The sequence below is a fragment of the Salvia splendens genome, chromosome 18 (genome assembly GCF_004379255.2).
Source record: "Salvia splendens isolate huo1 chromosome 18, SspV2, whole genome shotgun sequence".
In the NCBI taxonomy this organism is placed as follows: domain Eukaryota; kingdom Viridiplantae; phylum Streptophyta; class Magnoliopsida; order Lamiales; family Lamiaceae; genus Salvia; species Salvia splendens.
The window spans coordinates 11,093,462-11,105,518 of record NC_056049.1 but is presented as its reverse complement, the minus strand read 5'-3'; the positions used below and the strand labels follow the sequence as shown (position 1 = coordinate 11,105,518).

The window sequence follows — 12,057 nt, the reverse complement described above, 5'->3', positions numbered from 1 at the left end:
CACTCAACAAGAGCAAGCTTCCTACGGTTTTAATTGTATTATCACCATGTGCTTAGGCTAAGCTCTTTATGTTGCTCCAAGTTGTGATTTAGACTTGTTTGAATGTATCTGCACCTTTGAATTCACATTTTGACATCGTTGATGTGCTTAATGTTAGATTCTATCACTTTAGAGGCCTCTATCGTTATAGATTTTTAATCCTTGTTTATCGTCTCTTCAACATAGACTTGGATGGATTAATCAATTGATGTGTTGTTGAATTAGAATTGTTCAGAGGATAATTTGACAATGGATTAGGTAAGTTCTTATAATAGATGATCTTTTATTCCCGCGCTTCCGCAGGAATTTAATGTCTTTGAAAGTTAATTCATGGAACAAGTGTTCAGCTGACTGTGAATTATACGTCGCAAACATGTTCAGTGCACGCGATTAGGTTGATCAATTAATTCCAAAAATGTGATTTTGATGTAGGTGTAGAATGATTCTAGTCTAATGAGCAATTTGGAGTGGCATGTTTCTTCCATCTGATTAGTCTTTCCTCAGTTAACTTGCAGCTTAATTTTTTCTTTAACTTTTAGAAATCGAAACCTTCAAAGCAAAAATCCTCTTTAATTTGTCTTTTGTTTGTTTTCGAATTAAATAATCTACGCCTCCCTGTGGTTCGACACTCGAAGTACTACTATCGACTCTGTACTCTTGCAGATAGATTGTAATATTAGAGCTATTTTATTAAACTTGTGTGTTCTAAATCCATTAATATAAAAGCTCGAAAATTACACATCACATATCTTTCTCCCCTAACACTGTGTCTATGTATATTTCCTTCAAGAGCAGCCACAAGTGAAGCAGAGGGTTTGATGAGATGGAAATCCAGCCTATCATCTTCTGCTTCTCTCAAGTCGTGGTCCGTCAACAACATCAACAACTACTGCAGATGGATTGGCATTCGCTGCAACGACGGGGGATCTGTCCCTGGGATTGATCTCCTCGTTGCAGGCCTTGCAGGGACATTGGACATGTTCTATTTCACTTCATTGCTGAATCTCACCACTTTCAACCTTTATGGGAATGATCTCAACGGCTCCATACCAGCTCTCTTGGAAACCTCACAAGCCTCACTCTCTTGGACCTATCCACCAATCTATTTTCCGGCGCCATTCCACCAGAGATACAGAGCTTCGATACCTGAGCTTCTCTAGAAATCCCATATCAGATTGGCAATCTGAGGTAGGTACGCTTCTTGGATTTGGGCTTCAATCACTTTGAAACTCCTGACTGGTCTCGATTTCCCACTTTCCCTGTCCTAACTCACCTTAATCTTGGTGTCAATGAACTCAACATGGAATTCCCACACTTCATAACCACCTGTCTCAACCGTACTTTTCTTGATTTGTCTCTAAACACCTTCACCAGCCAAATTCCTGATTCATTGTTCACTGATTTGGTCAAACTTGAATATCCTAACCTCACCAGCAATGGTTTTCAAGGCCCCCTGTCACCAAATTGAAGGATCTTCACCTCGGTGACAACTTCTTCCCTGGCCACATTTTTGATATAGTAAGCCTTATTCCAAGCCTGCAAAATCTAGAGCTGGACAATAATTTGTTTATAGGAAAGAGTGAAAAGAGTGAAAGGAAATGGGCTAGAATTAGATTAATATGGACAAAAATTTGGTCCAATCAAATGCAAACTTGTTGAAGAAGATTTAGAACGTTTTTAAATAGATGCACTAGAATCTGCACTGATATTCTGATTTTGTGATTGAAGACTTGCAGGATAGCAGGTGTGGTTCTGCTTGGAGAAAACATCCAATTACAAATAACGTCCAATTTAATAAATTTTGATACAATAAGGAGTGAATCTAACCTTTTATTTCAGGAATTTTGATGTTGGGAGATTGGGCATGAAGATGAGTTTTTTTTCTTTTTTGCAGTGCACAGAACAAAATTGAGTGGCAGACTAGCGATAGAGGTGATGGTCGCCGGTGGTGACGAGTGCAGAGGGGAGGGGTTGCAGACTTACAACGCGCAGAAAAAAATTAGAGAGAGAGAAAGAGATAGAGGGCACCAGTGTCAGCGGCATTTCGCCGAGAAAGAGAGAGGACGCCGGCGTGAGTTGAGGAATTGTCGACGGAAGGAGAGGAGATGGAAGATGGTGCGCCGCCGGCTTTCCTTTTCTCTACGGTTAGGGATCATTTGAGAGGAATAGAATAGAATGAAATTCAGCCACTTATGCAGTTAATGAGTTGGGCTGTTTTCTCAATTTCATTGAAGATTATTCATTCTATAGTGAAAATCTTAAATTGCAGAGAAATAGCAAGTACGGTCTTGGTGTTTAAAGAAGAAGATGATGACGACTGATAAAAATAGAATAATATATTACTCCATTATTCTAGTAACTTTTTGAAGTAGTTTTGGATTAACTGCTCCACTCCTATTCCACCAACTCGTAAATCGTAATATAATAAAATAAAATAATAGTATTATAATTTTAATAAATGAGGGTGGATTATTTTATTTTGATGCAAGTGTGGAGTAGGAGGAGTGAGGTAGAGATCCAAATTGTTTCAAAATTATGTTAAAATGAAACTAACTTACATTTTGTTCAATTTAATTCTTTATTTTATTTCGTATTTAGCATTGCACCTTTAATTCTTTTTAGGAGCTGTTTTTTTTAATATTCAATTTTCTTCTTCTTTACTCTTCTGTTTTAATTAAATTATGCAAAATTTTATTTTTTTCTAATCTTCACTTTATCCTCTGTATTATTTTATTCTTCTACACTCAACTCACAAAATAAAAAATAAAATTTCATATTAAACAAGAAACTCTCTACTTAGATTGGGACCTTACATTACTTTTTTTTAAGGGTACATTATGATATTATATCTTATTTCTAATTAATCATCTTAATTTAATTAACACATACTCTTTAATCTTTAGTCTCACATCTTTCTCTTTGTTATTTGTTTTATTTTTTTTATTCCACTCATATCAGAAATTAAAACTGTATAAAATCAATTCCTGAATATGAAATATTTCATTTTGAAGTGGGCCGAGAGAAATACATTTCTCCTTTTGTTGTTGCTTATAATGTTTTTAATTGTTCTTAAAATTATTAATACTTAGTATAATTAACACATATTTTTAACTATAAACATCATTATATTATCTTCCTTCTCTTTTGTTTTATCTACTTACCTTAAAAATTTATTTTTATTATTTAAAAAATCTTATGTCACATGCATAGCATGAGTGATGACACTAGTTAGATTAATATGGATTAAGTAATTATAGTTTGGCTACAATTATATTAGTCCATACGCAACAGTAGAGAGAACATGAGAGTCATAAGATAGAAAACACGTAAAGCTTTGTAGAGAGAATTCCTAATTTTCTTCTACATAGCTGTCACGACCGCACTTGCTAAGGATAGCATAGTCGGGGAACCGGGCCTAGGGGCGGGGGTATAAGAAGCGGGAAAAGAATTAAGGGAAAAATAAAATCAAACATTGGTTGCGAGACATGACTAATCAAGAGCTGATACATAGAAGAAAAGATACTCGACCATGAAAACTCTAGTAATTGTTTGTAAAAATTTCAAAATATCATAGTTTTGAACAAAATATACTTGAGTCTTTTAAGATGCACAACGGAAGCAAATGAACGCGGTTCAATGTATGAAGACATGAACCTCCGAGAGTCAAAATCCGACTGAATTAAATGTCGTGTCTCAATAGGACTTCCTCTACCACTTCGCTGCTCAACCCGCACATTTAGAAATATATGCAGGGCTGAGTACAAAAGTACTCAGTGAACACATTGCCGAAATATACAATATACATTTGAAAATATTGTAAAGCCATCATCACAGTAGTACTTGGGGGTTTTATTGAAAAGACACGAGCTTGCCAAAAATATTCACATTGGGCTGCAGCCCCTTTTTCCTGTACTTAGCCATATCTGATCACTTGTGCCGCCGAGATGGTGTTCTAGCGCGATCACCTTCTCTGCCCATCATGACAGAGGTTTCTCGTGCCGGGAAGGTGGCCACCTTCCACGGTCACCTTCTCTGCCGTTCACGGTCAGAGGTATCCCGTGTACACTAGTCCGAGAGGGGACACCACCCTCACTGGGACCCGAATTCAACTTATATATCATCATTCATAATTCACTTGGCCTTAGCCAAACAGATAGGCATCATACACAAAAATACTTATGGCAAGACAACATCTTTAAAAATCACGAACATGTGTTCGTGTTTTCATAAAATATAATTTGTATTTTTAGTATAAGAAAGCTCACCTCGTTCGTCTAATTTCCTTAACTTGAAATTCTCGCTCCAACTTTAACATGCAAAGATAACCTTTTAGAACAAAAAAAAGTATAATATAATATATAAATTAGACTTCAAGAAATTCTTAAACTTTAATAGGAATGTATGCCTCCTAATTAAGCCCTTTTCATTTTCACTGTTCTTTAAGAAATTCCTAAAAACTCATGTATTGTTTGATGCTCCTTCTTCCATAATTAATTTGGCGCATGCTAGATTACCGAAATTTGATTTCTTCCCAAAAGATATTATTTTCTAAACTGGTCTAGGACTCCTTAATATTTTCTGCCCAAAAGATAAGTAAATTTCGAAATCGGGCCTTGGTTCAATTATTTACTGCAGCCCCAATTATTAGAAGAGTTGGGCTCAAATTATATACTCCACTCCTTAGTCCAAACAAACTAAAATGCTAGCCCTAAACCATTAAATTCTTTAGCCCAAGTAAATTAAAAAAAAAGCTAGCCCAACAATTCACACCACTTCATCTCCCTCACATTCACACCCAAATCCTAATTTGATGTGAGAGAAGCTCCTCCCACTCTCTACCTGCGCCGCCGCCGATTCAGTCCAGAGCCGCCGTCCACCGCCGCCTCCGGTGGTGTCTCTTTCTCCCCCCTCCGTCTGTCCCTTCTCCTTTCCCCCTCGCTCCTCTCTCTCTTGTCTCCAGCTCAGGCCGCCGCCCCCTATCTCTCCCGATCTGCCGCCGCCGCTGCTGTGCATGCACAGGCAGCGGCTTCGGCCTCCTCCCCACGCCGTTGCTGCACGCAGTGGAAAACCCCCGCTGCTGCACTCTCTCCGTCAGTTCACACCGGCCGCCTCTCCGCCGGTTTTGACAAGCAAAGTGAAGTTAACTTCATTCTATTTCAATTTTATTTTCTTCTCCTAAAGATTTAACCTTTGATTTAAATGTTTTGTGTTTTCATCTTATAGATTCATCTTGTAGATTCATCAAGATTGTGAATTTATTGACAGTCATGAGGGTGTAGGGCTACCCACGTTGTCTACGGGCTGCCAAAGAGCCATCGCCGGAAATCCGGCAGATTCGTACTCATGAGATAAGTTTTCCAATTGACTATTCTTTAAAGTGTATGCTTCCTCCATTTTACTTCATGAACTTGGTGACTTGGGGCATTTGTCTTACTGTTATGGATAGCTTGGTGGTGGGAGATGATGTTAAACTTGTTGTGTATTGGTTAATGTTACTTGGACAGATTCTACTTACAAATTATATATGCATATGCTTGTACATATATGAATATGAAAGAAAAGGGAGGCTTGGGGTTTACCTTTTTGATATGGGAACAAAGTGTTGTTGGATTGTGGAGTCTGATCCTATAATCATCCGCAATACTCCCCCGTCTCTGATTCTTGTTCTCCCATTCGATTTGTTGGTGTGTGTGTGAAGAGAAGTTTGGGTGTTCGATACTTGTAAAGACTTTGGGGTTATATATAGTTGTCATCCTTGGACAAGTTGCAAACTATGGTAGTAGGCTATGATATAAAAATCTCTTATTTTGATAAGTTTTGATCTCCTGCGGAGATTTGATATCTTACTTGTTTACTTGGCATAATCTACCCCCTCAATCTTCTTAACAGAGATATGCAAAGATTATATGCATTAAATGCATACTACCCACTTGCAATCTCCTCATATTTTATTTGGATATAATGTGTGAGTCCTCATAAATGAAGTCCTCTTTAATCCATACTACTTTATATTTTGATCTTAGCATTAGCTATAATAGTTTCTACTAACTTCCCATTTTATGTAGGAACATTCATTTGGGGATATTGGTGTCGTGTTGGACTTGTTGGGATGCTTGCAGTCTAACGGGCTGCCCGAGAGTTGCACATCTTTCCCTTCCGATTGTAATAGATTAGGCTCTGATCATTTTGTAATATTGGACTTGAGGCATGTATCGGGTAACTTTTATTTTGAATTTATTCTGTGGATATTCATCGAAAATAATTGCTAAATAACGCACAAAAGTTATTAGATGCCTTGTCTAGATTTTCGTCACTTGGCGTAAGATTCTTTAAAACTTCAGTGTTGCCTTGAAAAAACTCAATATCAGATGCACGGTGCTTTTATTTGATTTCATAAAATCCCCTCAAAGTTTAGGGTTGTTACATTCTACCCTCCTTCAAATAAATCCTTCAAATAAATTTCGTCCTGAAATTTGTGGTGCTCTTTAGATGAATTATTCGATAGTTGCCACCTTTTGTTTGTGTTGTTGACCGTAGAGATCGACTTGTTTCATAGTTGATGGACCATTTGTTCTAGAATTTCCATAGGCTCTTCGTAACTTAAGTTTGGAAACAGGTAGACCTCTGCGTGATGTGTCACTTGTTTTGTGTCGAACATGTATTGTAAGGGTTAACATGGTATATGCTTCATAAACCACTTGACCCACTTGTTTGAGATCTTGTAAAGTTAAATAAATCCATATTTTGGCTTACACTTAGTATCAATTCTAGATGGTCTTTTACCTCTCATGCTAGACTATAACTCCATTCGACGTGCATTGACATACCAGATTTTTCCCGGTCTTGTGCCCATTTGATCATTCCTTAGGTTCGCTTGAGGTTTGTGCTGATTGTATTTATTGATTATGGGCTAATATCTTTCTTTCGTTATCTAATAAAGTGATGATATACACTTTCTCTACAAAGAGTCTATTTTGGTGCCATAATAATGGTCACTTGGTGACTATTCAGTATAAGAATTTTATCAGCGTAGGATGAGTTCGAATATGGTTCATTGGTAACTATTATTGAATGCGAACCATATTACAAGTATGAATGCGCTTCTTGTATCGTCTATGGTTTGAATCGCTCTTTTGATTGTCGTAAGTTCCCCCACTCTTGACAAAGTTTTAAGTTTTGATCTGTGATCGATATTGGAACTTCATGTAAGCGTTTGATTTCCCGCACGTATAGCTAGGCTTACTTCTCCATCTATATGCAATTTGGATGGTTATGATGTGGGCATACTTTGTGAGGCGGTTAATGTTTTCCCGAATAGCAGTATTTCCTCGATTGAATTTTGGCGAGCCCATTGTGAGACCACCGTTATATGTTATTGTTCCATTAAGGAATTTCTAAGGGTTGCAACTTCTCTTAGCCGTTGATGCAATACCTCGACCTATTATCATGGTTGGCATCTTTTAACGAGTAGTGTAATGCTCGTCCTCATATATGGGCGACGCGTGCTTTTACTCGAATATATAATCTTTAATACTTTGTCGCATAATCTACTTTCAAAAGTGATATGTTTTTTGTCTCTTTCTAGTGCCTTCTGTGGTCACCCATTTTTACGTCCGTTCGTATTTATTTTAGTACTTCATTCATCTTGTCTTCGTGCGTCTACTATTTAACGTCTTAAATTGGGTTCCATCACTAAAGTGGTGGTTTTTGTTTCCACTATTTTAAGGTGCTTTACAAACTCCAAGTTCATCTTATCGAATTCTCGCATTAGTTCTTTTTCTTAGGTAACTAGAATTATTAGTTGTTAAAATTTTCGACTTAGAGCATCGGTTACACATTAACTTTCCTAGGGTGGTAGTTAAAGCCGCAATCGTAGTCTTTTATCAGCTCGCCATCTTCTTTTCCACGTGTTCAGATTCCTTTCTCAAATGAATATTTACGACTCTTATGATTAGTAAAATATAGCATCGAACTTTGTAGAGGTGGTGTCCCCCAAATTTCAGTGCATGTATCATTGTTGTCAATTCTTGATCGTGCGTTAGTATTTCAGCTAGTAGGGCCTAAGTTTCGAGATGCATAAACGATTACTTTCCCTTTTAGCATCAAACTTATCCAAGTCCATTCTTTAGTGCGTATGTGTAGGCTTCTGAAGATGCCCTCGGTTCTAGTACTGCTAACACGATGTTGTTGTCACCTTTTTCCTTTAGCATCTAAAACTCCCATTCCAATCTAGGGTCCACACACATTTGGTGCCATTTACATTCTTCGATCTTGTATTTAGAGAATCTTTTAATGAGTCTTGGGGAGTAACCTACTAATCCAAATGAACTTTGAATTTTGTTTGGGATTATAAGTGAGTTATAGCTTTAAAATATTTTCTAGCGTGATCCTCCACAGTGGTTGCTTACATTCTTCTTTCATCTTAAGATAGGTGGACATCTCATTTTTGAGGTAGAGATATTCTCCCAACTGTGACCCAATCGTATTTATTTATTTTCTTTTGCATTTACCTTTGGTATTCTCGTGGGGCACTTCCTCGCGCAATGTCTACTTTTATAACATATGCATTTGTCGCCGCTCCTAGCCGTGCAGACTCCATTGTACACTCGGTTGTTCTTAAAATAACAAGCAGGATGTTTTCTTGTCTAATTAAGAGTACTCTGCCTCCTAATTCGTAGAGGTGTTGTATCGCAGTTGACACTGATATCTCTTTTGACATTGCTACTCTAATTTTAAAGCTCTATCGCAAATCTTTGCTAGTTCCTTCCTCGTTTCTAGGTCCTTTCCCATTTGTTCTCGGTTATCAAATCTTCTTTCATGTCATCTTGTCATTAGGTTGAAAGTAATTAGGGTACTCACACTTTTATTTCTTAGTCATCATTGTAGTATAGATATTAATTAGTTTACTTCTCGACTTAACTTAGTCTTAATCGTATCGATTGATCACCCAACTATATACATAGAGATCTCGCACACTACGAAGGGACTAATAGGGTCGAATAGAATTTTCAATGACTATTGTTATCACTCTTTTCTCAAAATTGTACTAAGTACTAAACGTTCGATCCCCTTGCAACTCGTCGCATGCAGTGTTTAGTCATAGCATAAATATAACGACTTGTCGTTCTAGTCTTGACACTTTTGGTTGGCGCATTATTTTTATGGATGTCCACTTCAGATTATTTACTTTCTCTTATTCTTCTTCTTGTTTTTTTTGCGTTTTCTGCAGTGGTCAATGCCTTGCCTCCCATGAAGGTCTCACGCAAGGAAATATAGAGTTGATCTAACCGTTTTAACTTTGATAGGAACTGAATTTGGGATTCCAAGAGAAATATTCGAATCGTTCTTGCTTTGTGTAAGCTCCAAGGTAACCATGAAAACAAAATGATTATAATTATTTTAATTACGTGAGTGTTTGGTTCACCACAAACTCTCACCAGTAGCTTGCAACAAAGGTTTTCATGAAGTGCAAAGACTAGACTCAATTGGGCTCATTATGCTCACTCCCAAAAAAGAAAAGATACAACTTCAAGGGGCTTGAGCTATACCCATAGAACTTGAGAATTTTATTGTGGGAAGAGCTTGCCAGATAGAATAAATTGCGAAAGTGAGGGTATGATGAATAGAATGTAGATGTCAATAATAGGTTGCCAATAATATAATCAAAATAAACTGTGAAGTATAAAAGTTTCAATTATCCCTAGATGATAACAGTAAGACCTGAGATGGTTGGTCACAGATGGATTTGAAAAGAATAGGAAACAAACAATTGTCATTTGCTCGACAACACTTTGATAGAAGACCATGTCACGCTTTTATTTATTTATTTATTTTTTAAGTTTATAAGCAGCTCAAGGAAACTAACTAATAAAAAGGGCTACAAGAGGAAACTAGCCAAGGGAGAAGCAATGTGCCAGCTTTAACATGGAGCTTGCAGAAAAGCTCAAATCAAGAGACAACAGTCATATTTGAATTCAGAAGATGAGAGTACTCATGTAAAACAAAGAGCTTGTCAATATGTATGTCTGAAAACATAAAGGGTCAAATTAAAATGTTTGAGGTCTCACCAGATGGCTGCTCCAAAATAGTAAGACTGAAAATGATTGGTCTTAATTGGATTTGAGAAAGAAGAATAACAAGGAACTACCCTTTTGGGTCAACAACATCATGATACTATATCACGTTAATGAATTCACAAAGTTTATAACCAAATCACAGAAATTAACCAGTAGAGAAGACAACCAGAGCAAACTAGTTCGGGAAGAGAGGAAATTACTTTAGACTTGGAGTTGCTAAAGAGCTCAAAGCGTGATGGAATAATTATAGTGGGATTAAGAAGAGGTGACTATTCTTTATAAATTAATGAGCGTCAGCAAGCACATTTGAAAACACTAAAGGTCTAGTAATGATCTTTGAAAAATATATTATCATTGAAGAGACAATAGTTTAGGGAAACATGTTCATTCTGAAGGCTATAAATAAAGCAGCTCCTAGTATAGGAGTTTGGTGGCAAGAATTCAGAGAGTCAAAGTATTGCTTTTATACAGAACGAGTAAAGAAGGACCGTAGTCACTGGAGGTTATCGGAAAACATGAGGAAGCAAGCTCAAAACTGAAAGTGATTCACAACCTTGACATAGAAGAGGGAAAATAATGGCACATTACCTTGCAAAAGAAGTCATTTAATATCTCAATTCAACAAAAAGTATTTTGATCAAGGGGGTGCGAGAAAATAGAATTCATGGGAATCCAAGTAAGCGTTGCTGATGAATCTTATTGGTTAACTACAATGGTGATACTCCCTTGTTTAATTCCTTATAGAGAATGGTAACCGAGTTATGAGAAACTTTGATCACAAGTTATTTTCACTTTACGATCACGTCAGATGACCATATGTGGGGATTACGACTCTTTAGTACTCTCGGTTCGTCATAACGCTCATCCTCGTAACACGTCGTTTCTGTTTACTTATATTGTAGAGCTAGGTTCTTTGTTTGCATTGCAATCATATTCTCTTGCTATGTATGTGTACATCGCTTAGTTGGATCAAAGGTATGATCCTTTGGAGTGACTGGTTTGTCAAGAAAGACAATGGCTAACCCATATTATTCATGTCATTGGGACGTAGAAAATGGCATCTAACCCTTACCATATTTCTAGAAACATCGTTTTGTTCTATGTTGGATTACTTTTCTCGTGATGAAGTTTCTTTATTATCGCGTTCTTTTCTTTTCGTCACTCGGGAAAACGAGAAATGTTCATATTGTACTTCTAAGTTCGAGTTCATATTGTGTTCTAGAAGGAACACATAACTAAGAATTCTAAGTTCTTGGAAATTTTGATTTCCCCATACTAGCAACATGATTCAATGACTAACTCAAAAAGAAATGTCATTTCACCAATTGGTACCAGACTCGTATACTTTATACTTTCATATTTCAGTACCTTTTCCCATTTACGAAAGTTACTTCTTTTATTCATACATTCACAGTCTTTAGCCAAGAAAAGACATACTAACTCTTTCTTTAAGCACGCTACCAAATCAAGAAACATCAACTCTTTCTTTAAACTTAGTATTTTCATCTGTTCACTCAAATTAACTGCATGAGTTATTTCTCCATTTCAAACTTTTAAATATCTTGACTTTCTTTTGAAAAAGAACAAGTTACCTTTTTCCTCTTTAAGTGCGATGGTGGGAGTGCTAAGAGCATTTTCATCGACTAGACAGTCTAGTGGAACAAGGCTAGACCAAAGATTTTCAAAGAAGACTCTCGGGTTCAGAGCGGGAAAGAATGCTCTGATACCACTCTGTCACGACCGCACTTGCTAAGGATAGCATAGTCGGGGAACCGTGACTAGGGACGGGGGTATAAGAAGCGGGAAAAGAATTAAGGGAAAATAAAATCAAACATTGATTGCGAGACATGACTAATCAAGTGCTGATACATAGTAGAAAAGATACTCGATCATGAAAACTCGAGTAATTGTTTGTAAAAATTTCAAAATATCATAGTTTTGA

The 12,057-nt window shown here is 36.9% G+C and overlaps 1 long non-coding RNA gene across 1 annotated transcript; it reads right to left on the bottom strand.

The window, feature by feature from the left end:
• Positions 1 to 703: 703 nt before the first annotated feature.
• Positions 704 to 2,376, bottom strand: LOC121777818. The gene is made up of 2 exons (XR_006045560.1): positions 1,867 to 2,376; positions 704 to 1,791 (listed from the first exon to the last, which is right to left on the bottom strand). It is a non-coding gene; the product is annotated as an uncharacterized LOC121777818 (long non-coding RNA).
• Positions 2,377 to 12,057: the final 9,681 nt, after the last annotated feature.